Source organism: Onychomys torridus, chromosome 16 (genome assembly GCF_903995425.1).
Source record: "Onychomys torridus chromosome 16, mOncTor1.1, whole genome shotgun sequence".
NCBI classification, from domain to species: Eukaryota; Metazoa; Chordata; class Mammalia; order Rodentia; family Cricetidae; genus Onychomys; species Onychomys torridus.
In genome coordinates this window covers 26,446,706-26,452,705 of record NC_050458.1, presented here as the reverse complement: position 1 = coordinate 26,452,705, position 6,000 = coordinate 26,446,706, and positions in this window count along the sequence as shown.

Here is a 6,000-nt window from a genome sequence, read left to right as displayed (position 1 = left end):
CTCTCTCTCTCTCTCTCTCTCTCTCTCTCTCTCTCTAAATTGTATGGGTCATTTGTGTATATTTTTATGGCTTTCAGTTTTGTGTCTTAATGGAATCCCCGAGTGTGTTAATGAGTGGGTCTCTGCATCTATATCTGTTTCTTGTCTTTCTCTTGGGCTCTTTTCCTTCTATTTGTGAGTTTTGTCCTATCCCAATGTGTTTGGTTTTGTTCTCTCTTATTATATTATATTTTATTATTATACCTTAGATGCCTGTTTGTTTTCTAAGAAGAGACAGAATGTGGGTGGATCTGGATGTAAGCAGAGGTAGGGAGTAACTGGGAGGAATAGAGGAAGAGAAAAGTAACTAGGATATATTATATGAAAAAATCCATTTTCAATAAGAGACAAAATTATGCATCACATAATATGAATTTTACTTATCTCTAGGCAGTTACCACCACAATTTTATTTCATTTTATATTAATGTCTATGTTTCAAAATACCCTTTGTGTACATATATTATTATTCAATTAAGAAAGATAACACTAAATGTTATTTATAAAATTTAAAAAAATAGCAGAGACCTTCTATCTGGAACATGGTCAGGTTTACCATGTGGCAAATATCATATGAATTAATTGGTAATTTGGAAAAATGTAAATTGTATAAGAATGGCCTGCATTTCACTACACTGCATCCATGCCAACATTAATTAAAACATTCAGCCAATGATACTTCACAGGAATAAGGGGATGTTAGATCTGCAAAGAACTACAGAAGTTTTTATTTGCTGTTGAATTCAGAGTTAGTTAAATTGCACTAACAGTAAATTGGCACTGTACTATGATTTAATTTCCTGATTATTCCTTTGCATGACTCATAGAATGGGCACAAAGCCTGAATATACTCCTGGATTTCTTCTCTTGGAGATAGTTTCACCTCTGTTTGCTTTCCTATCCCACTAAACTCTCATTTCAAATAGGAATCATTCAGCTCAAACACTATTATCAAGAACCCAACTGTTTGTTATTTTAGGAAACAGAAAAAGCTAATCTCATCTAAAAAACAATGGCACAGCCACCTGGGGGAGTGAAGAACAAAGCATTAATAGTATTAAAAGTAGCCTTTTCATTTGAGGGTGACTCTTAAAAATGTGTGAAATGAGGCAATATTTTTTTCGTCTCTCTGAGGCCCAATTCTCACTCCATGCAGTAGGTTTGCTAGGTACTCCCTCTTAGAGTTTCAAAGGCATAGATTAATAGAGAACTAAGAACACACTACTATGTCAGCAGTCACAGGAACCAAATAGTCTAATGGCCCCTAACAAAGAAATATATCTCATTGAAAAAACCTGGCTAAACCCCCATCAAATAAGGGTGATTAAAGATTGTCTGTAGAGATGCTGTCCCCATGGCTTGAGGGTCCTATAAATCAACATAGTAGCAAGGTCTTAAGTTTGTTAGAGGAACAGGACCTTGTGGCTAACTTCTGGCATGTTGGTCCCAAGACACTGAATTTCCTCAAAAACTTTTGTAGTCTGAAAGGAGATTTCTATCCTAAGTGGTCTTTCATTTTATGGATGTCTAGAGTTCGCCTATTCTGTGTGACAACTGGTATTCCTTTGACTCCTTTGACACCTTAGTGTTGTTCTATTCCAATCTGTTGCTCTAAGAATGTATTTGTTGGGAGAGTAAAACCAGAAGACAATATGTCCTGAGACCCATCACAAGTTGCTTAGAGTAGTGTAAGAATGGCATAGTTCAGTGATCCTGTGTCCACAAAAATAGTGTTTTTACTGGGGGCAGAAAAATATGTTTTAAAAAGTGATGCAATTAGATTGGAAAGGTGGCTCAGCAGTTAAGAGCTCTTGTTGTTCTTGCAGAGAGAGGATTGGAATTAGAGTCCCAGTACCCATATGGTGATTCAGAACTATCTGCCATTCCAGTTCTAGGAAAACCAATGCCCTCTTTTAGCCTGTGAAGGCTCTTACACTCACACGGTATGCAGAAATCCATATGTACCCCCCCACACACACACACACACAATTCTTTGCAATGTGTTCCAAGTGGTAGGGTTGTCAGGCTTTGAGCTCTCCTTTGCTTCTGTGATATTTTGCTTTTATTTTAGATGTGCTTCTACCCTTCAACAGAAACATTGGTATGAAGAAGTTGGCCATCTTCATGATCTTACCCTGAATCAGCACAGTAAAAGACAGATCCTGCCTGTGAAGTAACAGAACACTAATAGCAGGAGTTGTGATGTATTTACTCTTAAAAGTAGGAACTATCCTCTAACATGAGGTTCAGCCCATTTACCAGAATTACACCCATTATCAAATTTAACCTTGATGTAAAATAACACTGTAGCTTGGGGACAATGAGATATGAACAAATGTTCAGTGATTTGCAAAGGGTGACTGGTTAGTGGTTGACATGTGACTCATAGTTGAAATGGATGATGCAGAGTCTAGCCTCACTCAGTCTCTTCAGCTCCACATTAAGGATTTCTTCCTATCCAGAGATGCTAAGCACATGTAGGGAAGATAATGGACATTTCTAATTTTCTTTGGAGCACCGAGTCCGTGGTCATTATGAGACAGGAATATTAAACTATTTTTCTTCTGTAGCCAAAAACACAGAGTCAGGTCATGGACCCCAGACCTTTGGAATTCCACCCATAATGTGGCCACAGTCTCATAGAACCATAGATCTGGAAGGAGCTAAGATTACAAGATGTGTCTTTTGTGCTTCTTGCTTATTCTGCATTCACTACATGATTTTTTAAGGGGAAGAAAACCTATGTTCCCAGAAACTATCTCATTTTCAGTCTAATTTGACAGTTAATGAAGTGATATGTGCCTCCCCAGATAAAAGTCAGGGTCAATCAGATGACGTCTTTCTGGAATTTGAATTATGAGTCATAACTTGTGAAAATATTAAACAGAACTTATCATCCCTCCTGGACACAGTACCAGGAACTTCAGGGATATCCTGAATTTTATTACAAATCTGTTAAGAAGTCTTCATGCCTGCTGCCTGCATCAGCCCAGAGAGAGATACTGTCTTTTTATTTATTTATTTATTTTTGCCTATTGATTCTATATTCTATATATTGGTTACTTTTCTCATCACTGTGAGAAACAGCATACTGTGTCTAATTACCATGAAGACAGTGTTATAGGGGATCTGGGGGGTACCTTTGTCATAAGAAGTTGTATATTGTGGAGTGCAGAGGATTGAACCCTTTATGCTAATGACTTCCCATCAAGCTTTCCTTTGGCCATAAAGACAACCATGTCCTTTCAAACTTAATGACAATGCTATATGAGCAGGAGTCACTTAAATGTCTCTGTCTCCTTTTTGAGTAACAGCACCAAGACAGTGTTGCACATGGTTCATTTTCAATCTGAAATGGCATGGAAGCTAAGAACTTACTGTTGGAGAAGGATATGTGGATTTTCTATTTGAGGTCCTGATTCTGATGCCATATGTGTTGTTGGGGCAGTAAACTCATAAGTGCAGGAGGCAGAAGGTGGGTTGAAAGGACATATTGTTTATGAGGTTTTCAAAAGGGTGCATGCTTCCTGGGTTCTCATTGTCTGCAGGAGTGGGGTAGCTACCACCTATGACTATAGCTCTTGATAAAAGTCCTGATTGCAATATTTGCTGTGGACAGTGGTATAATAACAGATTGCTTTTCTTTCTGTGAGTTGCTTTGAGCTCAACTGTAAACTTGTTCTCATCAAAACAAAGTGCTGCAGAGTGTCAGATTCTTCTTCACTTTTCATGATGCTCGAGTGATTCAACATCTTGCCTGTTGCATCCTGTAGTGAATATCCACAGATGCAATCCTGAAAGGCTGTTCAAGGCATGAGGAACCTTGTCTCAACATACTGAAGAGGTGGTCCAGTAGAATGTTCAACTGAGTAGGGATAGCCTTGATCCTGTAGTGTGTGAAGATAGTAACACTTTCCATCTAGTCTCATGGGTTACACAGGGGGAATCTGCATCTTATTTAGAACAAGAGCTACCATCCATGTCTACACTGCTCAACCTGATGACAGCTTTTTTTTTCAGCTTTTGGAACTTAAAACATTTGTAGTTCAAAATAAAGTCAATGGCTTCAGTCATCCTCTGACTGACATAAAGTCTTGGTTCAAGATGCATCACACAGGCCCAGGTGTCTTGCAACTACCGCCTTGGTCCTACATCCAAGCTCCAGTTTATCAAGGCCTTCTGCAAGGGGAGTGTCTTCCATGATGCCAGGTAATACCATAGCAGTGTTTTAAAATATCTGAATGAATTGGCAACAAAGTCTATCATGTTTCTGTTGAAATTATAATTAAGTGTCTTCTACATTAAAGAAAGATTCTTCTATCACCCAGTACCACTATCTAGTATCATTCATTGAGAATATTTCAATCTGAAATTCTTACAATCTTAATACACAAAGACAACTAAGAAATTTCTTTTTCCTTAAATTCCATCACTGTCTGGAGAGGAGGGTAAGGGTGCCTGGTGACTTTACTTCTTCCAGTCTTTTCAATATAATTCCAGTAGTTATCAACACTCATGCCTTATCCTCATTCATTCATTTTTTTCACTCAATGCATATTTATCAGGTACATATAATGGGTTCAAGATAGAGTGCTTAGAGCCTTGGACCACAAAGCAATAAATGAGAGATAACATGAACATTTTATAAGTAAATGAAAGCAGAATCAAACACAAACTCCTTAGTATTCATGGAGCCAGTGTACAACCAATGCTTTCTGATGTTGGTTTTGCTGCTGTGCCTTTCTTCATCTCCACACAGATTCTTGATGCTCTGTAGGCACAGCTAGTAAAGATGCATTTACTTTTTTCTTTCTTTCTTTGCTTCTTTCTTTCTTTCTTTCTTTCTTCCTTCCTTCCTTTCTTTATTTCTTGAGAAGTTAAATGCTTACTAAATCAATCCATGAAATTATATATCCATCAGTAGTTAGTAAGCAAATGCAGTGTAAGTGTAGGTTAGAGGCTAGCCAATCAGAACTAGCTAAAAGACTAAAATTCCCTTTGGACATTGGTACCTCACCATACCACCATCCAGCTCCATCCTCTGAACTGGATTTCAAGACAGGGATTTGTTCCATACTATAGTAGCAAAGCCATCAGCAAGGCAAGGATTTTATATCCATAGATTGAGTTTCTAGTCTAGGTGCCATTGTCCCCTTCTCACAGCTAGAAAGAAACATCATCAATAATGGTTACAAAAGCAGATGACACAGAGAAATAATTGCTACCTTTAGTTAGCAGAGCTCAAACTTAAGCCTTTTACTGTCATGTGCAGATTATGATAAGTGTATTCTAAATCAGTGATTCTCAACCCATGAGTCACAACCTCTTTGGGATCCCATATCAGATATCCTACATTATGATTCACAACAGTAGCAATATAAGAGTTATGAAGTATCAATGAAATGATTTTATGGTTGGGGTCACCACAACATGAGCAACTGAATGAAAGTGTCACAGCATTCAAAAGGTTGAGAACCACTGTTCTTGATGGACATCAACAGACTTCCAAGCAAGAAAGATCATTTCAGAAGGAAGGATCTGGAAAGACCAAACCAAGTGGAGAATTGGAATGTAAAATCCAACATTCTATGTCTTCCTTGTTCTTCATCATAAATGTAATAGTTGGCTTACAACCCCTTTTATATATTAAAAAATAACTCTTTGTATAAAGGCCCATTCTGGCAACTAATGAAGAAAAGGGAAGCTAAAAATGCAGAAAACTATAGCAAGAGCTAATATGCAAGTAGATCATCCACTTAATAACCACTTGTTAAACTATGACTAACCCAAAAGACAAATAGTTAATTGTGCTAAGTTTTGAGATATTGTTTAAGAATTAAATATGGTGATCTTTACCACAGCCACTTGTCCATTATAATTAACAACTTAACACTGACTGACTTTAACATCAACAAAATGAAAAACAAATCACCTCCACTAATACAGATTTGAATCCCATCCA